This window comes from Panicum virgatum, chromosome 3K, assembly GCF_016808335.1.
Source record: "Panicum virgatum strain AP13 chromosome 3K, P.virgatum_v5, whole genome shotgun sequence".
Classification (NCBI taxonomy): Eukaryota; Viridiplantae; Streptophyta; class Magnoliopsida; order Poales; family Poaceae; genus Panicum; species Panicum virgatum.
Window position 1 is genome coordinate 35,167,856 of NC_053138.1, and position 22,546 is coordinate 35,190,401.

Sequence of the window (22,546 nt, forward strand, 5' to 3'; positions counted from 1 at the left end):
AACGTTCCGACGAATCAGGATGCGACATGTGCCAGAATATGGAGTATAGGGCCCACCAGAGCAAGGAACCAACATGATAAAAGATAAACCTCATTCCATTGACAAGTGGGCCCAGGAAGCGACCCACAGGTCAAAATGCAAGGTCGGTGGGCCCACTGGTCGGCCGGCCGACCAAGCAGGCCGGCCGACCTACCCGTGGGCCCCACCGCCTTCAGGTTCCACATGGAGGTCTCCTACTGGTTGGTGATGGCGGTTTGATGAGGCTCGGCTGCAGCTCACCCCGTGGCTCCCTCCTATAAATACAAGGGGAGAGGTAGAGGAATGAATACACACACATCTCACCCTCTCAACTCACCCTTCCTCCCTTGGAGCTTGAGGCCTTCATCCTAGATGCTTAGGTCGACTATGAGGTGTAGAAGAAGAGGAGGAGAGTGAGGAGTCGGGGGAAGTGCTGAGTTTGTCGGCACTCTTCTCCGCTTGTACCTCGAAGGATGCTTATTCGGTTGTAAGTGTTCGAGACTTTCTTTGTTTGTTTATTTGGAATTAGTGTTTAGATCGCAAGTTATCATATCTGCCTTATATTAGTTGATGTGTATGCTAGCGAGTAGCATTTGATCTTAGCTTAAGACCCTGGAAAGAAACGGATAGTCTTGGCCAGGGCTAAGGTTAGTAGGGAAAGGCGTAGACGTGGTGTCTAGGCTGGACTATATCACTCAGTTGTCTGATAGTCCCACGGTTTGTAGAGGTAGCCGGCAGGTGGTGACAGCCATGTTCGAGCCTTCTAGTAATCCTCCACGTTCGGATATTGGATAGAGCATCATTTAGGAGCTATCGGCTTGTATAAGCCGGTCGACACCTTTAGCTCGAAGTATAACGGTGACGTGATCTCTTCTTCTAGGTATAGATTGGTATAGATTCTAGATATAGAAAGTCCTCTCTTCTGTCTTCTCCACACCGGTGTGTGTGTCCTTGGATGAACCTGAACCTGTAGATAGCGTACTCACGTTCCTCAGTGGATATGATACCCTGGAATACTCTTGGGTGAAAGCTACAGCGATATCCGTGCGCTTGCGGATTTTATTCGTGACGTTGCAAAATACCAACACCTAACCAACCTACCTTGAGAGATCTTATCTACGATCAAGCGAAGATTAATGAGTCCCTCTAGAAGAAGTTGGCCGCTACAAACAAATCTATGGAGGCCATCCATGCTAAGATGGACGGATTCTCCACCACTATGAAGAACCAGCTGAGTTTCAACAAGACGTTGGAAACTCAATTGGCTCAGCTAGCTACTGCTCCACCTGCTGCTGAACTAGGGAAGATTCCGGGGCAACCCGAATAAACTCTAGAAAGCAGCAATGTCATAAATGCTATGTGGAAAGAGCTACTTAGCAGGACACCCCTCAGCTATGCAGAGAAGCTCACACGCCCAAGAAGAGGAGCGTGGGGTGAGTTAGCAGCCACAATTATAGAACATCCTAGAACCCCAGTGATCAGCTGCTTAATCTTCAATTGTGAATTTGATCACGCCTTTCGTGACCTTGGAGCCAGTGTCAACATCATGCCCAATGTAACATTCGAAAGGTTAGGCTATCCATCAATTTCCCCTACCACTATGTGTGTTCAGCTGGCGGATTCCATGATAAGATATCCAGAAGGAGTTGTGGAAAGGTTAATGGTAAAAGTCAAGATTACCTACATATTGGTGGACTTCGTAGTCCTCGATATGGAAGGAGATCTTGGGATTCCGCTCATACTTGGGCGATCATTCCTCAAGGATACAAACGCCAGAATTGATATAGGAACAGGAAGAATCAGCCTCCGCATCATGGGAAAGACCATGAAATTCAAGTTTCAAAATAAGAGGGAGGTATTCCTGATTCATGAGGATAGTGAGAAACAAGGATTATGGGCAGAACCTAGTTGGGATGATCAAGATTATCACTCCCCTTCTAAGCCAGCTTGGGAGGATTGGAAGATTCATACTCCACCAACCGAGCCAGTGGAAGACGACCAGAAGATCCCTGATTTCATCACCAATACAGTATGGGAAGATCTGAAGATCATCTATCCTACATCCGAGGATCCTATTCTTGCGCCGCCTACGCCATCAAAGAAGAACAAGAAGGTATGGCGCAACAATAACAAGACGTCATGGACCGCTACTACTTCTCCAAGTACGGACAAAACGACCTCAACCTGATCAGGTATGGAGAAAGGTCCTGCTTTTTGGACCGTAAACCAAGAGCTAGCTTGGGGGAGGGTCCCTCCCCTAAGTCAATTGTATCCCATTACTTGCTTTGAATAAAATTTGATAAAAAACTTTCAAAAACAAAATAAATATTTACTATTTTATTTCCCTTTTCCATCATGCGTGGTAAGAATGTTTTAACTCCTTATGATAAGTTGAAAGGATGAGTTTTGTTTTGTTCTACCATATGTTGTGCCTAGTTTGAAAATAAGAGCTATCTTGAGTTTAAATCTGTTGGTTATGCAAATATCTTGCCAATGAACCTGAAAGTTCCGTGGGTTGCATATGCTTGATCCAAGTCTGAGTTGTTGTGAGTATAGATATGGTAAATAAGGTTGTGCAAGTTTGTTCTGGTGATGCTTTAAGTCTGGAGTTGTTTTCAAAAAAAATCTAAAAAGGTAAGTTCCCTAGTGATATGCAATGTCCTACTAGAGCCATATGTCATATTCCATGAAAAACCTTACACATATGCTGCTTGATGTTCTGTTGAGTTTTGTCAAATTGTGTGACCCTAGTGATATGCTTTTCATGCTTTCTCGATCATAAGCACGTACACGTCCCATCTATTTGCTACATTGCTACACTGGAAATTAGCACCATCATCCATCCATTCCACAATAATAAATGCTCCATGTCTTGGTGAACTCTCTCGTAGAACATCCTTGAAAGTAAAATAAAGTCAGATTATGGTTGCCCCAAAAAGAGAAAAGATGGCATGCCAAAGAAGCATGACCAAAAAAAAAGAGAGAGAGAAAGGGGGTAGCCATGTCTCAAAAAAAAAAGAGAGAGACAAGGGATGATTCGAGAGAGAAAGCCATTACCTCAAGGAGTAAGCCACATCCATCCATCCACTCATACACCTGCACCCTTTGATCGAGATTGCATGACTTGTTTCTCCATAGATCCTCTCATTTACTTTACAATATATGGAATGCAAGTATGCTGTGTTCTTATCCCACCTTGAGCTGCACAAAGGCTTTGTAGTAGTAGGAAAGAGCGGAGGCAGATACTGCCCTGGTAAGGAAAAACAAGTTGAGTGCCTCGAGAGAGTTATCCTGGGAATTTTGCCATGTTTTCAAAAATCTTTCGAAAAGTATCTCCAAATGGATTGCAGATCTATGAGCAAGTATGTACTTCTCTATGCACCGTTCTAACTCTCAACAACCCAAGACAAGGAGACAGCTAAAAAGCCCCATGAAGGAGTAAGGTAATTGTACAAAGATATGATAGTGTTGACGCTCCTTAGAGCGCCAATTTACGTACCGCAAGCGCACGGATCGTGGTAGCTTTTCCCTTAGAGTACTCCCCCAAGGTTTATCAATCCGTGGATCGGAAGCGAACCGACTAGGGTTTATCATCTAATCTATCGAACCTATCCTAAACATGAAGCGAAGATTGCATATAAACTGAACACTTGATAGATATGAATGAAGCATAAGTGTTCATCACACCCACAACCGTAGATGAGATAACACAACCAAGGAGCTAGGGCCTATCGTCTCTAGGTACAGTTCTAGTCAAAAAGGTGATCAAAACATAGATTGCATCTCAACTAAAGGTACACGAAATCATCTCTCAGAAAGACGGCTCGCAAGCGGCCTACTTTCCCATGGTCGCCGGTGCGAGGTGCGTGTTAACGCCTAAGGTTTCCCAAAGCTTTACCCCAAACGCCCACCAAGTGCTCATCCTCTTGGTGGCCGCGCCATGACTCCCATGATACTCGCCATCGATCCTATTCCACATCATGTCATCGCTAGGATTTTTCCCTCCGCCATGCTGTCACCACAATGGGGTAATCAACCAACTAGCTAAAACACGCTACCTCAACGTATCCGCAAGATATAGACTAATCACCACGAATAGATCTAATCTTACTATGAACATATGGATGCATCACATATGAGAAAGAAAGCATGCATTGAAGTAGACCAAAGTCGAGACAACTAGAATAAATAGTAGATTGATATCACCATCGTGTGTGTACATACCCCGACTAATGTTGGGGGTGACTCCCGAACTCCACCATGGCACAACCTCGCAGGGAGGCCATGGTGGCTAGGGGTGGCCTAAGCCATCTCCTAGGTACCCTCGAAGACTCACGGCGGTCGTCAGCCTCCTCCGGTCTTGGCCCTAGGTTTTCGTCGAGTTCTGGGTGGATTCTCCCTCTGAGTTGAATAAGGTGCGAGCTATTTATAAGCCGAGGAAGCCACCGGTCGAAGGGGAGGCCAAACCGACTCGAAAATAGGCTGGGCCGGCCGGCCCCATGGGCCTAGGCCGGCCGGCCTACCCCTTTTCGGGCTCGCCTCGGTCTCATCTTTCACGTGTAGACTCCTCGCATCTTCTAGAGTTTCTGTCCTTCACGATTGCACCCCTTTGGACGTTGTTATCTTGGAGATATCTACGAGGGAAGGATAGGATAGGGAATCCTTCCTTAAATCTTCATTTGCTTTGCTTAATCCCGAAGTATCTTGATCTCATCTTCGTGGGCTCGGTCCTTTGGGCTCTCTTGGAGGATGGATGTGCGTGAATGGGCTTCGAATCAACATGGGCTTTGGTCCTTCCTTTGGGCTTTGCCCTTCGTCTTTCTCCGTGTTAGTGCTCGATCACGGGCCTCGTCATTTCATGCTTCAAAATAGGCCAAAAACCTGCAAAAACGAAGTTCCTCCAAAATATATGTGCAAGTGTGAAAATGACCAATAATTAGGCCGGGGTTAGGATGGTTAGTGATTTTGATATTAAATTCATGCCATTATCAAGGATAAACAAGGGATAAAATGGGTACTTAAGGAGCGCCAACAGATAGCCAACTTATTCAAGTTTATAGATGAATCTCTTTGCTTCAGACTATGACATGACAGATAAGGTATGAGTCAAAGTGATTTTCTGATCAACAACCTAATTTGTCCTACTTTGCTCGCGATGAGCAAAGGACAGCTTGGGGGATCTTGTTGACTCTCACTAACGATCATTTTCAGGCGTCAACTTGATCAGAAAATTATGAGAGTTTGCATTTCTTAAATGCATCTTTATCCAATAAAGTCCCTAAACCACACTTCACCTTCTAGAAAATGCAAGTTGTGTTTTTGAGCTAATATGGAGGTCGCAAGCACACTTTGGCCCGACATAAAATCACAGAAAATGTCAGAGCGATGATTCAGACTCATTTGGACCAAGTGTAGCCCAAGAACCACACCAAAATCAGTCAAGACAAGCCAAGCCCCAGCATTCAGACAAGAGGAGGCCTAAGACAGCCCATTGGAAGAAGATGGGGGCGGTTGGCAACCTGGGCAGGTCGACCGACCTACCTGGTCGGCCGAACTGGTCCGTGGGCCCCACCGCCTCAACTTCGACATGTGTCACCTCCTCACTGGTTGCTCAAGTCGGTTCTACAAGCTCTCACCCGTGGCTCCTTACTATAAATACAAGGGGGGTAGAGATTATGACACACACACACACACCACACTTCCTCTCCTCTCTTGCACTTCTTGCACAGTCTTTAGGCTTAGTGGAGTTTAGGAGAAGTCTAGTAGTCTTTGAGTCGCTGGATCTACTCGAGAGTCTGGTATGGGTTCCTCTCTAGCTCTCTCTTGTAATATTCGGTTGTTTGTAATAGAATATGACTATGGTTACCGATATCTGCTTGAAGTATATTCTGAGTTATTGAATATATGCTTCTTGATATGGTTGCGTTATTATTCAATGCTTGCATTGCATGATCGCCCTGTGCTTGAGATGGTTATCGTATCGTTCTTAGAACTCTATCAACTGCTCCAGTATTCGTATGTTTTCTCTAGTGTGATGTCTGTCCATCCGGAGGTTGGGGGCTCCGCGCGGGACACTAGAGTATCCCTTACTAGTGTAGACATGGTGTCTAGATTAGCTAAGAGTTGCTGGATGTCAACTATACCCACGGTTTGTAGAGGTAGCCGGCAGGTGGTGATAGCCCTATCCGAGCCCGAGTAATCCTCCATGTTCGGTATGGGGGGTAGGAGGTACATAAAGCCGCGGAGGTGTACGAGCTCCTCCCGTTGCTTCGATAGCGGTCTCCCAGTTGTGTAGTTTAATCTCTAACGATCTAACCAATGAGATAGTATAGATATAGCTAGCCTAGCACAGTTGACTCGAGCTCTAATTTCTGCCTTGCTCCCGGCCTAGATCACCTTTTATCTTTTCTTTTGTTTATCCAAGAGTGTAGTTTTTGTGTGTGTCACACTACCTCCTACCATGTTATACATCTTACCCCTATTTATGCATGAGCGTATCCAATTTAGATAAAGTTTATCAACTAGTCTATATCCCTTCACTCACTACCTTCCCTACGAAAATATAAATGACACCCCGGTATACTCCCATGTAAAATGCTACAGTGGTATTCCGTGCACTTGCGGATTTATTCGTGGTTCATGAAATACTGCCACCACAATTGGCGTCTGCGGGCGTCATCGTAGTTTCCCGGTGGTGACGTTGGTAGGCACGAACAGACGGTACACCGAAAACACACTTAGTCGGGTTCAATTTCCACATGAAGCTTCGCAGACTGTTGAAAGTTTCTTCTATGTCAGGAATAAAGGAATCGAATTCCTTTGTTTTTACGACCACGTCGTCGACATAAGCTTCCATGTTGCGGTGGAGCTAGTTGGTGAAGCATAGCTGTATGGCGCGCTGATAAGTTGCTCGAGTGTTCTTCAGTCCGAAGGACATGGTTTTGTAGGCGTATGCACCAAATGGAGTGATGAACGCAGTTTTGATCTGATCCTCATCCTTGAGAGCTATTTGGTGATAGTCCGAGTAGCAATCCAAGGAGGATAGTAGGACGCAACCTGCCGTCGAGTCGATGACTAGATCGATTCAAGGTAGTCCGTAAGAATCTTTCGGATAGTGCTTGTTGAGGTCAGTGTAGTCGACACACATCCTCCACTCGTTGTTGTTCTTTTTAAGAACGAGGACAGGATTTGCAACCACTCGGGGTGGTAAACTTCCTTGATGAACCCAGCCGCGAGCAATTTGGTGACTTCTTTTTTGATGGCTTCTCTTTTCTCTTCTGAGAATCTTCGTAGCCGTTTTTCTTTGGGGTGGCAGTAGGGTTTACATTTTGGGAGTGCTTGATCAACTCCTTTGGGACACCGGGCATATCGGCTGGTTTCCATGCGAATACATCGCGGTTGGCCCTAAGGAAGTTGATGAGCGCGCTTTCCTATTTGTCAGTGAGTCCTGTCCCAATCAAGGTAGTCTTTGACGGATTGTCTTCTTGTAGCTGGATTGCCTTGACCCCAACATTATCGGGTGATTTTGGAGCAGAGCGGTTTATCTTCTTCGTAGGGATTTCTATCCCTGATGCCGAGCACTGCTGAGCTGTTGCGAGTACCTCTCCTGCGGTATCTGGTAGTCGATTGGTGGAAGCATAAGTTATAGCTTCTTTTTCACATTCAAAAGACCTCCAAAGATCACCGCGGAAGGTAAGAACTCCTGTTTTTCCCGGCGTCTTCAGCAGAAGGTAGACATAGTGGGGGATTGCCATGAATTTGGCCAAGGCTGGTCGTCCGAGTATGGCATGATATGAGGACTCGAAGTCTGCCACTTCAAATTTGATGAGTTCTGTTTGGTAGTTGTCTAGTGTACCGAAAGTGACCGGGAGCACCACAGTTCCAACAGGGAAGGAATTGTTCCCTGGCACAATGCCGTAGAAGGGTGCCTTGCTTGGTTTCAATTTGTCAGAGATATCGAGTCCCATCTTGGTGATTGTACTCATGAAGATGAGGTTTAGGCCACTTCCTCCATCAATGAGTACTCGAGTGAGAATGGAGCCTGCCACCACTGGGTCTAGGACGAGTGGAAATTTTCACGGTTCAGAAAAGCTTGTCCATTGGTCTTCCCTTGCGAAGGTTATCATTGTCTCACTATGCCTCAGTGGTTTCTGAACGGCTTGTTCCATTTTTAGTATTTCTCGCCAAACCAATTTCTGGTTTCTCCTGTTGAAGGAAGAGTCTCCTCCATAGATCATATTGACCCTATTGGCAGGTTGCTGGAATCCCATGGTTACATCTTTATCACCATCCTCATCGTTTTGTTTGTCTTTCTTCTTTTTGTCTTCTTCCAATTGACGTTCTTGGAGAGACTTGCGAAGGTTTATGCATTCGAGGATCGTGTGCCTTCCTTTAGGATGTAGAGGACAGGGTCTTGTGAGCAGTTTTTGGAAATCATCTTACCTATTTCCCTTCTTGCCTCGTTGACCTCGATCCATTGTTGCTACTGTGTCTTCTGGCTTCCGCTTCTTGTCGAAATTGCGTTGGCCTTTATTTGATTGCGGATCTCCATTGCGTTTCTGGTTGTTGTCTTCATGACGGGGGAAGCGATCTCGTTCTTGTTCTTCCTGATCGGCCCATCCCAGCATCATATCCCGAAGTGCAACGACTGAACGGGGTCTGTTCCTTCTGAAGTCTCGATACAATTGCTGCGCGGCGAGGCCGTTGTGAAAGCAGTCGATCACATCGTCATCTGCTATGTTAGCGATGGTAGCTCACATGTCAAAAAACCTCTTTATGTATGATCTTAGGGCTTCGCCACATTCCTGTTTGCACAGTCGTAGGTCGTGGCGAGTAGCTGGGCGATGAATAGATCCTTGAAAGTTATCGATGAAGATCTTCTTTAAATCTTCCCACGAGTGAATCGAGTCATGTCTTAAGCTCTCAAGCCATGTGAGGGGGGCAGATTCTAAAGCCATTGGGAAGTATATGACTTTAGTAGAATTTGTCCCTCATGCCACTTCGATAGCGGTCGAGTAGATCTGTAGCAATTGTCGAGGATTCTGCTTGCCATCGTACTTCTTTAGGTTCTGCATGTTTACTGGGTTAAAACCAGTCAGGTACTCAGCATAGTTTATGTTCTGGCTGAAGGCTGGGAATCGATCAGTTTCATCCGCATGATGTCCATGATGCTTGGCGTTGATGAAATCTCGTGCGTCATCGGGGAAGCGATCGCAATTTCTTGAAGGATCGGCGTGATGGCTCTCATCTTGAAACCTAGGCCGGGGCAGGCCACATGGGTAATTTCCTTGATTTGCTTCCTGGTGGTCCTTCTGTCTAGCAGGAGTCCTACTGTTGTGCGAAACAGATAGGGCCGGGTTTTGTCTTCCAATCTGATGCAAGGTGTCTCTGTCCAGTCGCTGAATTTCATGGATTTGAGGAGTGTCTGGCAAGGCTTTCATCAATATGGCTGCATCGGCGAGGTTGATTAGCAGACTGCAGAAGGCATTGTCGGCCGCTTTGTCTAAGTCTCTTCGCAAATTTCGCGGCCCATGCAGAGCCGGAGTGCGTAGAGGTCTAGCAGTCATGTTCTTTCTGAGAATAGCGCAGCGGCAGTTACGTCGTCACCGACTTTCCCTGTCTTGTTGGGATTCATCTTGCGGAGCGTTGACCGATAACTCATCATCTGATATTTGGTCTAGATTCTCATTGGTGTATTGATCAACCTGAGAGCCGAGTGCACTTCCTCCCCATGAACTGAGACATACACCTGTCTGTCTGGAGTCGAGTGAGTTGTGCTGTAATCAACCAAAGCCGTGTCACCAATCTCTTCTCCTCTGACTGGAGAGAGGGGTCTGCCCGACTGGTAGGGCAAGTCATGTAGGCAAGCCACGACCCGAGCGTTATTGGGCACACCAATAAGTTCCGAGTCCTTCCAGTAAACATTTCGGCTTTGCGGCGTGGCCAGGACGGTCTGGTTCGGGTAACTGAGGGAGTCTGAGTCGAGGTCGAAGTCATCGTCTGAGTCTAGGTAGGAGTCGAACCGGGGAGTAGTCCGAGTCCCGGTCTATCCCTTTGGTGGAGGAGTTCGGAGTATGACATGGCTAAATTCCTCAGTCCGAAAGGGAAACGGGTTGGAGCCGTGTCCAACAAGGACAAGCTCCCAATTTCTTTTGTGATCCCAGGAAGAAGGATTTCGGCGGAAGTGATTTCGCCGAGTTGTCTTGCCGAGGTGTCTTTGCGCTTGTAGGGTTGATCAGGTGGCTAGAAAAACCTCCTGATCCGTCGGCGATGCAGACCCATGAGCCGAAAACAAAGGTGGTTCCAGCATCGATCGCCGGGAAGCTGAAGTCGAAGGATGCCATCGAATTCTTCTGTTGATCTTTGGCGATGGGCCCCACGGTGGGCGCCAGCTGTCGGTGTTTTACCGTCGGGTTCTCCGAGGGGTATCTCGAGGAAAGTGGTTATGAGTAGGGACTCGCCGAGATCAGAATGCGATGGTGCAGGGAACACAAGGATTTAGATAGGTTCAGGCCGTCAGAGCGTAATACCCTACGTATTGTGTGGTAGTTTGTATTCCCTTGGGTGTTGTTCGATATTTTGGAGGGGTCCCTGTCTGCCCTTATAAATCTTGGGGGGACCGGGTTACATGGAAAGTTCTAGCCGAGTACGGTTAGAGTTCTACTCCGAGTAGGTCGGGTAGTTTCCTTGTACTTCAGCTAGTTCTACTGCTGTACGAGTTGACACAAGGCGATGAGGGGTAGTCCATGTGTTGTCCCTCTATCCGGAACATTCTATGGCTATGAGCAGTCCCGTGGCCCCGGGTCTAACAGGCGATGAGCGCTGTTGTGAGCCCGGCTACCTCGACTCCCGCTGCGCCGACCGAGTCCGGCGGGAGTGGTTCTGCTAGGGGGCAGAGTGCTTTGGGGGTGAGCGGAGTCCCGAAGTTTGTCAAGCCGAAGAAATTCGTCTTGAAGCAATCTTCCCAATGAGTGTAACTCTTGATGACAGATCACTTGTCTTTGCTTTTGTACTGATATATCGAGTACTTTCCTTGTTTTGTAGCAACCCTGATGCTCTTGGGGTTGATGATTCGGAGAAGGGAATCTTTTCTTCCCTTAAGAGCATTACCTTGTTGCCTCCAAGCCCGTCGAAGGATGATGATTGGCTGGGCGATTCTGCTGCTGGTATGGCGGAGAGTCCTGCGGCTGAGGAGGCCAGCAAGAAGTTTCCTGTCGCTGGCACCGGTAAGTGACTTTATGAGAAGCCATCGACTGGTTTTTGTCGTGCTTTTGCTGATATTTTTGTGTTTTTTAGGCAAGCAGACTGGAGATCAGCCGAAGGGTCCTGCGGCTGCCGCCAATGTTGATCTGATTCTGCTGGAGACGCCTCGACAGGAGGTGGAGAAGTCAGTCGAGGGGTCGACTGCCGTGGCCTAGGGGATTCTAGGCTGTCATTCTGCTCTTGCAGTGAGTAGCCTTTATACTTGAGTACTTGAGTTGTCGAGTACTTTGTCTTGACTTTGTTTTGTTGACAGGATCTGGCTAAGCAAGTCGCTGAGCAGGCCGAGTTTCTTTGGCAGACTGGAGAGGGTCTTCAGTTATCAGTTGACTAGGCGTAGCAAATCAAGAAGATGGCTGCTCTTGAGAAGTCTTCTCGGGAGCAGTCGAAAAAGGTCAGGCTTCTGGAGGCCCGAGTTGAAATTTTGGAGCAGGACAATTCTGCTCTTAAAGACAAGGCCTCCATGCTGCAGGAGAAGGTGAAGGCTGCTGCCAAGGAGAAGAAAGGTATTCTTTTCCTTCTTTGATGATTGTGTTTTTCGGGTAGCTTTCTCTATGCTCATGTTTTCCTTGCTTTGACAGAGCTTAAAAGCTTGTTGTTGCAAAAGGATGACCTGGTGACTGATCTGACCAATATTATGTATTGTCACGCAGATGCTGTGGAGAAGCTGACCAGGATCAGGGCCAACTCTGACAAACAAATGGTCAAAGACATGAAGCAGACCAAAGAGTTGGCGGCTGATCGTGATCAGAAGGTCCAGCAGTTGGCTGATTTTGAGGCGGCGGTTCAAATAGTCATCAGGATAGTCGAGGAGGGAGACGCTGGTGATAAGAGTTTGCTGGAGCGTCTTTGTAAAGCCCCCCAGCGGCTTAGCAGCTTCTTCTCCGAGACGTCTAGAGAGTACTTGTTGGCGCCTACCAATGTCACCACCGGAAAAGCAGCGATGACGCCCGCAGATGCCAATTTTGGGGTAGCAGTATTTCATGAACCATGAATAAATCCGCAAGCGCACGGAATACCGATGTAGCATTTTACCCGGGAGTATACTGGGATGTCATTTATATTTCGGCAGGGAAGGTGGTGAGTGAAGGGATATAAACTAGTTGATGAACTTTATATAGATTGGATACTCTCATGCATAAACAGGGGTAAGATATATAACATGGCTGGAGGTAGCGTGACACACACACAAACTACCCTCTGGATAAATAAATAAAAGGAAATATAAAAGATGCTCTAGGCCGGGAGTAAGACAGAAGTTAGACCTCGACTCAACTGTGCTAGACTAGCTATATCTATACTATCTCATTGGTTTGATCGTCTGAGATTAAACTACACAACAGGGAGACCGCTATCGAAGCAACGGGAGGAGCCCGTACACCCCGATGGCTTTATGTACCTCCTACCCCCCATACCGAACGTGGAGGATTACTCGGGCTCGGATAGGGCTGTCACCACCTGCCGGCTACCTCTACAAACTGTGGGTATAGTTGACATCCAGCAACTCTTAGCTAATCTAGACACCATGTCTACATTAGTAAGGGATACTCTAGTGTCCCGCGCGGAGCACCCACCCTCCGGATGGACAGACATCACACTAGAGCAAAAATATGAATACTGGAGCAGTTGATAGAGTTCTAAGCACGATATGTTAACCATGTCAAGCACAGGGCGATCATGCAATGCAAGCATTGAACAATAACGCAACTATATCAAGAAGCATGTGTCTGATAACTCAGAACATACTTCGAGCAGATACGGGTAACCATAGTCTAATTCTATTACAAACAACCGAATATTACAATAGAGAGCTAGAGATGAACCCATACCAGAACTCTCGAGCTACTCCGGCGACTCGAAGACTCCTAGACTTCTCCTAAACTCCACTAAGCCTAAAGACTATGCAAGATGTGAATAAGAGAGGAGAGGTAAGTGTGGTGTGTGGTGTGTTCTATTCTCCACCCCCCCTCCCTCCTTGTATTTATAGCAGGGAGCCACGGGGTGAAACTCTCCAAACTGAGCTAAGGGACCAACCAGGAGACGACACGTGGCTTCGCTAAGGCAGTAGGGCCCACGGGCCAGGTCGGCCGGCCTGACAGTGGTGCCAACCACCCCCATCTTCTTCCAGCAGACTTTCCTGGGCCTCCTTGTCTGGTCCACATTGGTTTTGGCCTGTGTTGGCTTGTCTGAGCTGGGTTTTTGCATCACTTTTGGTCCATCTGAGCCTGAATCGTCGCTCTGATATTTTCTGTGATTTTATGTTGGGCCAAAGTGTGCTCGCAACCTGCATATTAGCTCAAAAATACAACTTGCATTTTCTAGAAGGTAAAGTGTGGTTTAGGGACTTTATTGGATAAAGATGCGTGTAAAAAATGCAAACTCTCATGATTTTCTGATCAAGTTGACGACTAGAAATGATCGTTAGTGAGCGTCAACAGTACTTAGCTCATGCCTTAGGATTAGTGAAATCCTTTCTGCCTTCTGCGAACTTGGCACTTATCGGTGATAGGGTGGCCGTTGGCTGTTCAGAGGAGAAATTCTCTAAATTTGTCGCGGAGATGAAGCCCATTGCCGATAAGGTTATCAGTGGCCTGGAGCCAGTGCCTGAGGCTTGAACATTTTGTAATATTCTTTTGGCTTTTGTGTGGATGTGTGTCCGCTGTAGTACTTTTAACATTTTGATGTATAGTACTCTTCTTTCGAGTTGAAAACTGATTAGGTGGTTGCTTTTGACGAATTTTGTCGTTGGCTTCCCTGAGTTGCGTCCTCGAGTACTGTAGTACTTGATTTGCTTGTTATCTTGTAGACTAGTTCCGTGGTTGTCGACGGGTTGTCACCTCATGGATGAATAAATCCTCTTGGGAAATAGAGATCTTGTCTCAACTTGGGTCGAGCATCGTAGCAGTCGACGAGTTATCTGTCTCAGCTTGAGTCGAGTACCGTAGTAGTCGACGGGTCTTCATCTTTGTGGAAGAATAGCTCCTCTTGGGAGAATAGTTCCTCTTTGGAGATAGATATCTTGTCTCTTCATAGGTCTAGTACCTGTGTAGATGACGGTTGGTCATCTCTTGGATGAGTAGCTCCGCTTGGGAGATAGAGATCTTGTCCCTCCGGGGGTCGAGTACCGTGGTAGTCGACAAATTGTCATCTCATGGGTGAATAATTCCTCTTGGGAAGTGGAGATCTTTTCTCATTTTGAGTCGAGTACCGTAGTAGTCGACAGGTTGTCATCTCGTGGACGAGAATTTCCTCTTGGGAGGTAGGAAACTTGTTCCTTAGGGCCGTGGATCTCATGTCTCTTAGCCCCAGCTACTCGATTCGCCGTGCCTTTTACTTTGAGTGAACAAAGAAAGATTGGTATTCGAAGTAGTTGATGGAGTAACCACTCCTGAAGAAAGTAGAGAACTTGTCTCTAGGGCGGCTGTTGACGGTGCTTAAGTGCAATTTTCACCCGCCAACTATACTCAATAATAAAGGAAAATCATATGTCTTACTCACATATTTGTATCACTAACCTCGCTCCACAGTTGTTTTTGAGTTTTGTACATTTCAGATGAGCAAGAGCGAAATAAGACGAAAACACGCAGTAGACGCAGTACAACTACGTAGAATATCGCATCTGGCGTCACACCCTTACAAAGAGGGCCCACATGTCAGAGGAAATGGGGCCTCCATGCAAAATGCACTAGAGGATAAGGATAAGGATCAAAGAATATACCATCCAGAAGAAGATCAGCTCGTTTGGCTGACAGGTGGGGTCAGCCGAACCTGGCCTGCAACACGTCCAGGTGCATCTCGGGGAGGAGTCATGGCCAAGGCACATGATCTCCCCCCCCCCCAACACACACACACTCTCATTCCAACATTCTAAGAAGGCTCTCCCCTCTCTTGCTCTCTTAGCTAGGTAGTGGAGCTAGGCTAGTTCTTTAGAGAGCAAGTCGTCCTCGGGGTCGTTGAGCAATCCTCGGCTCCCGGAATGGCTTTGTATCCGACTTGTCAGACTTCTATTCATAATATAGAGATATGTCATGGTTGCTTTACTATCTTGATAGTTTATCAATCCAAGCTTCATTCGTTCATGAGTTATGCTAAGGTCTTGGTTAGGCCAGATGATCTGGGTACAGATAGAGGTTCATTGTGCTTCCAGGCTTGTTCTAGTGTTTTACTCGCCCATCCGAAGGGTGGGAGACCTGGGGACACTAGAGTAGTGACTTCATACACGAGCATGGTACTTGGGTATGCGGGATCATTCGGATATGACCGTGCTCCACGGTGTGACTGGGGTAGACGGCAGGTGGTGACAGCCCTGTCCGTCCGGCGTAACAGCGGTGTTGTGTTTAGCGGACTCCTCGACGTTCGGGTTCGGTGTAGAAGTTCATGCAAAGAGCTAACAGAACTGGACGTTGTCCAGTACGAGACCTTCTCCCCGCTATCCCATTTTCCTGGCACCTGCAGTCCTAACCATGTCCTAACATAACCCCAGCTTTGGATAGAAGCATTAGGACATCTAACCTAGCCTAAGCTCCAGCTGACTTAACGTAGGATAGAGTAGTCTCTTTCTTTTGTCGTTTCTCTCTTTAATTCTTTCCTCTTGGAGTATGGTTGTATGCTGTGTCGCATTACCCTTGCTTATTGTTTACCTGGACTTACCCCTGTTAGAGTTTTGCCTATTGCTTGGGGCACAATGTCATGGTTAATCTTAAGTACAATACCTTTGCCGCTGCCGTCCTTTGGAACAAAAATAAATGACGATACCCTTACTCTCCGGGTGAAATGCTACAATGGAATATCCGTGCACTTGCGGATCCATCTGTAATCATATTGATTATACCACGAGAGTGGCACCCCTTGGGTGCAGTTGCTAGGATGGGTTCGGCAGCCCTCATTTCTAGTGATTGCACTAAGGACCGCCAATAGGCAATTCTGAGGTTCTTACCAAGGTCATCGCAAACCTGGTATCGACTTAAGAAATGCCAACAAGCATTTCTGGCGCCATTGCCGGGGACAGCATATGAACAAAGTTATTGTGCTGATATTAACTTAGGCTTTGTACTCAGGATATAGTCTTTACTCTATCAGGCTAATGTCACTTTATGTCTTCTTTTATTTTTGATTTGAAAGAAGACAGGGGTAGTGTATGACTGGTTTCTCCCTGCCGGAAAACTACACAGACAATCCAGAGAGGCTCGTGAGAAGGGCACGACCTCGCGTCGTTCCTCCTCTCGTTATCCTCCCGGCACATGAACCCATTTAGGAAGCACCACATGTTCTTGAGGCTATGGCTGAGAAGACTCTCCGTGAGTTCTCCGTCCCCTCCACCGACAATGTGGCCACAGGCCCCAACATCAACATCGGGGACGTGAACTTCGAGCTCAAATCAAGCCTCATTAACATGATGCAGGCTAGCCCATTCTGTGGCAAGCCGAATGAGGATGCAAATGCTCATTTGCAGAATTTTCTGGAGCTCTGTGACACCATTGTTATACGGGGTGTCGCCGCCGATGTTGTCAAGCTTCGTCTGTTTCCCTTTTCCCTCCTGGGGAAGGCGAAACAATGGTTTTATAAGGAAAAAGACATCGACACCTAGGCCAAATGCTCCAAACGTTCCTCGCAAAATTCTTCCCGCTGGTCAAAACAAATGCCCTGCGTGGGAGGATATCAAGTTTCCAGCAAACAGGGATGGAATCCATCCCAGAAGCTTGGAAGAGGCTGCAGGAATACATCCTGGCCTGTCCTCACCACGGCATGGATGAGTGGCTCGTCCTGTAAAGCTTCTACAACGGGCTCACAACGACATCTCAAGCCAATATTGATGTTGTTGCTGGAGGAGCCTTTCTTGACCTAACCATAGCCAAAGCCAAAGAATTGGTTGAGAAAATGGTCTCCAACCAGGGGTGGAGCGATGAACGACTCCAACCCCGTACAAAAGGCACGCATACCGTCAAGGAAATGGATATGATCATTGCCAAGCTGGACCTCCTATTGAAGCATCTCGGCAAAAGGCCCGAATTCAAGAAGCATAGAGAAAACTATGCTCGTGCCATGGAATCGCACTTCACGTGCAAAGTCTGTGGTAATGATGCACATTCGGGGAACGACTGCCCCGAAACCCGTGAAGACTGCGCATATCTCAACAACAACAATAACGGGTACCGTCCACAACAAGGAGGCTAGGGGTGGAACCAGCCACGTCCACCATTTCAGGGAGGTAATAACTACAATCCTTCTTATAATTCAAATTTCAATTCAAACCAACCTCCCTTGAGAGAACTTGTTCTTGGCCAAGTTAAAATCAACAAAAATATAAATAAAAATCTTTTGGCCAATGACAAATCCCTAGAAAGTTTAAATGTTAAGCTTGAAACTTTGTCTTCCACGCTTAAAAATCAGTTAAGTTTCAATAAAATGATCGAAACCCAACTTGCACAAATTGCTGCTTCGTTACCTGCTGTTGGGAGCGGGAAGATCCCGGGACAACCCGAGTCTCCCGTTGAGAATGTTAGCATGGTGTCTACCGGACGGGGTAACTCGTCCCGGAGGCCACCACGCAACAACCATGCAGGTAGATACAATCTCCCAAGGAACGATGTTTGGGATGGCATGTGGCAGCAGTGCAAGAGGATCCAGGGGTCCACATGATCAGCTGCTCAATTTACATCAAACACTTCGAGTGATGCCTATGCGATCTGGGGGCAAGTGTAAACATAATGCCCAAGGTAATCTATGAAGCACTTGAATATCCTGCTCTTTCCCCCAACAACTATGCTCGTACAGCTTGCAGATTCGACCATTCGGTATCCCGAAGGGATAGCCGAACACATCTTCGTACGAGTACGAGACTCCTTCGTCCTTGCCGACTTTGTGGTAATGGATATGGAGGGCGACATTGGAGTCGACCTCGTGCTTGGGCGACCTTTCCTAAGATCTGCCAAGGCAAGGATCGATGTCGGAAAGGGAGAAATCCGCTTCTGCGTCGGAAAGGAGGATATGTTTTTCAGGTTCAAGAAAAGGGAGGAGCAACACTTCATGATTCAACAAGACAGCGAAGGGCAAGCACTCTAGGGTGCACCGGAGCCCCAGCCAGAACACTGACCTTCCACACCTAAAAGAAAGAAGAAAGCAAAGAAGGTGTGGCGGAAGGTCGAGAGTTCAGCTTCGTCCAGTTCTCCAGGATGAGCCGACCAATGGTAAGAACGATGGAGAAAAGTCGTGCACGTCAGACTATAAACGACGCGCCCTTGCCAAAGGTAAATTGGTATATATCTTATATTTACTTTCTCCACCCTTTTCAAATTCTCTTTGCACCTCATTTGATTTCTCCACTGCATGTTTGGAATTTTCAAAATTGTTTTCTGCATGCTGGAATTTTTCTAGCAATTTTTCCCCTTTCACAAAAAATACCAAAAATATTTTCTGAGTTTTAAAATCCTTTGGGAAAATAATTTGGACATCTTTTCGAGCAAATTTTCGGCCGTGCACCATATTTTCAAAGTTTATAACCGTTGAGGAATCACCTGGCCAAAGGGGGGCACCAGGGGACCCACCCTGGGGCTGGCCGACCCCACAGGTCGGCCCACCCAGAGCCAATGGCTCCTGGGCCCCACCTTCTCCAATGGCTACCTGACCGTTGTGGCTTGATTCTCCTCGGGTGCACACAACGATTTCTCTTTAAATAGAGGCCGAGAGAGGGGTGAGGAGCTCTCATGCTCACTCTCTTCACTCTCACTCCCTCTCACACATTCTTGCTTGGGTTTCCATTGGATTTGGGCTCAAGTTTGATTGCAAGACACTCTCTCTCTCTCATTTCTTTGCTGCAAGATTGTCTACACACTTTGCGGAACAACATTCGGGTAAGAGTTTCATTTTCATTTCACTAACGTAACCCGAATCGAGTTGTTCTCGTTCGTTCTTGTTGCAAGTATGAGAAGTGCAGGACGTAAGATTTCCGGAGCTCTCAAGAGGATGACGGGGTCAGGCTCGTCCCGTTCACGGGGTGAGTCAAGCTCTCGTCATTCCTCCAAACCTGCACCGACACCGACCACGATGGACTATGAGCAAGACGAACAAGAACAACAGTTTGAGGAGCAAGCTGTAGAGCCGCAAGCCGAGGACATTGAGATAGATGAAGATGATGCACCGTACCTCGACTTGCGAGATGACCACGAGCGTCAAGCCTACGCCATGATCAAGAATCGAAGCTTTGGTCATACTAGAGCCTTCGATCCGAACCTTCTCGAAAAAACAGGTATGGACGTTGACTTCGCTCGTGTTTGGCATGCTGTTGGATGGGATGGTTTTGTGCCCATTGAGAAGAATGGTTCTCGTCTCCTCACCATCCAGTTTCTTTGCACACTTCGGGAGGTGGACGATGGTGTTTCTTTCCGACTTTTTGGAGTTGAACGCTATTTTAATTGGAGAAATTTCAGCCACCTCCTTGGTTTTAGCGCACGCTTGCCGGTTTTCCTTGCAAAAGCTTGCCGCGGTTTTGATCGACATGAGTTTTGGGGTTTGATTTCGGGTCAAGTTGTTCATGGCAAGTTTGCACCTCGGTGCAATGACATTCAAAATCCGACTCTTCATTTGATGCACAAGTGGGCGGCTATCACTCTCTTTCCAAGAGATGATCCACGACTAGTGCGAAACGATGAATTGATCATATTATACGCCATGGTCAACAAGATCCGAATCTCCCCCGCAAAAGCAATGGTTAAGCAATGGCTCACAAATTTTCGGATGACGGGTCCTATTGAATGCACTTCTTTGGTTACCCGCATCGCATCAAACATGGGAATTTTAGACGGGAACCCCGTTCCCTTCATTGAGGAGCCCCGTGTTATGATCGATGAGGCGTATTTGGTTCAAGGCCACACGCTCAAGAAAGGCCGAGATGACTCCTTGATTTTCTTTTCGCTTGGTTATGCGAATGAAATCCCGTTGCCAAACGCAGGGTATCATTTCTATAACTGCCGTTTGCTAACCATCCCTCTTGTTCCAGAAGAGGAAAGCCGCCGACATAGTGTTTCTGGTCTTCCTGGCAGGGTTACAAGAAGCAGGGCCAGAAGGGAGGAATTCAAGCAGCAGCAACCTCAGCCTCAACCGCAGCAATATGAGGCTGGAGGTTCGTCAAGGCAGAGTGCCAGTTCCTCAGAGTGGGCACGGCAGGCCTCAGGGCACCGGTCCACCAGCTCCAGCTCCAGAGGACCCCCGTGACGTACAACTTCGTCCAAAGGTTTTGCCACTCTGACTCGGCAGATGGGCGAGCTGAACATGCGCACCACCAACATCGACGAGTCGCTGGGCCAGCACATCAAGTCAACTCAAAACTGGCAGCGATACACAGGCGAGAGGATCCGCAACCTGGAGCAGCAACAGCATCAGACCCAGGAGGAGTGGAGGGCCTACTACCGTTGGGCTGGGTTTAACCCCAACCAGCAGCAGTGAGCCTGAAGCTATCTTGGGGGTGGACCCCCATGAGAGGTACCTTGTATCAAATTCTATCTTTACCGCTTTCAAAACCTTGCATGAAACCAAATAAAATTTGCAAAATTCTTAAAATCCATAAAAATTTGCATAACTAAAATCAAATAAAAATTGACAAAACCTTTGAAACCCCAAAAAAAAATATTTACTTGCTTTCCAGTATGTGTAGTAAGCATGTGTAGTTTTTTTTTGTTGAGATGATGAATAGTTGCTCTGTTACTTCCTTTCATATGCCTAGTTACAACCTTGTGCTCTTCCTAAGTTTTGAGTTTGGTGGCTAGTTGTTCAAACCTTAAGCTTGAAACTTATGGGTAGCGAAAAGCAGAATTCGAATCTAGGTAGTTGTGGGTTATGATATGGCTGAAAAGAGTTGCTATGATCTTCTCCTACATGATGCTTGATATCCGGAGCTGTTCTTTTCAAAAATACAAAAATAAAATAAAGTTCCTCGGTGATATGCAATTCCCATCTAGAGCCATATGAGTTACAAGTTGATATGCCTTTCCACATATGCAACTTGTTTTCTCATTGAGCTTTGTCAAATTGTTGTGACCCTTTGAAAGAATCATTTCATACGCCCATGATCAAGATCACATATACGTCCACTCACATGCTATACTTCTATACTTGGAAGATAGTAAGTACATCCTCCGTCCACCCACAAATAAAACTCCATGTTGTGCCATGTCTATCTCTCTCCAAAGTTATCATCATAATGAATGGGCAATACAAAAAGAAATAAAAGATGCATACCCAAAGAAGGTATGCCACATGCCCACAAGGCATGTCAAAAAAAAAGAGAAGAAAAGATGCATACCCAAAGAAGGTATGCACATGCCCACAAGGCATGTCAAAAAAAAAGGAAAAAAAAAGAAGAAAATATAGCCTATACCAAATATATTACAAGGGAGAGAGAATTCATATAAAGGAGTTTTCATCCATCATCCACCACAAATATCCACACACTTGCACATCTTGATCAAGGCTTATGACTTGTTTCTTCTTTGGATCCGGTCTTTGACTTAGCAAAATATGAGAAGCAAGTCTGCCTTCATATCCTCCATACCTAAAGATCCACCAAAAAAAAGAGCCATTAGAAGTAGGATGGAAAAGAAAGGCGCATAAAAGGCCTTGGTGAGGAATGAAACACAATTGAGCGATCCGAGAGATCACCCGAGGAACTTACAAATTTCTTTTCAAAAACTTTATAAAACCTCCGGATTGACGGTTGAACAAAGGAGTGGTAAGTGGTACTCTACAAGCCGTTCTGACCCTCAACCGCCAAAGATGAGGATGATGCTATAAGCCCCACAGGAGTAAGGTAAAAGGTGCAAATAAGGCCAACTTATTCAGAATGAAGGTAAGAACACTCGGTTGTGCCTTGAGCATAAGTCAGGAATGCAACATTGTAGCAACTCCTGATCAACAATCTAAGTCTAAAACTTTGCTCGGGACGAGCAAAGGGCTAGCTTGGGGGAGTTATTGACGGTGCTTAACTTCCATTTTCACCCATCAACTATACTCAATAATAAAGGAAAATCATATGCATTACTTATATATTTGTATCACTAACCTCGCTCCACAGTTGTTTTTGAGTTTTGTACATTTCAGATGAGCAAGAACGAAATAAGATGAAAACACGCAGCAGACGCAGTACAACTACGCAGAATATCGCATCCGGTGTCACACCCTTACAAAGAGGGCCCACATGTCAGAGGAAACGGGGCCTCCATGCAAAATGCACCAGAGGATAAGGATAAGGATCAAAGAATATACCATCCAAAAGAAG

At 46.6% G+C, this 22,546-nt stretch overlaps 1 non-coding gene across 1 annotated transcript; it reads right to left on the bottom strand.

Annotated features, from left to right (window-relative positions):
- Nucleotides 1-16,915: 16,915 nt before the first annotated feature.
- On the bottom strand, nt 16,916-17,024 carry LOC120701634. The gene has a single exon (XR_005686199.1). It is a non-coding gene; the product is annotated as a small nucleolar RNA R71 (small nucleolar RNA).
- Nucleotides 17,025-22,546: the final 5,522 nt, after the last annotated feature.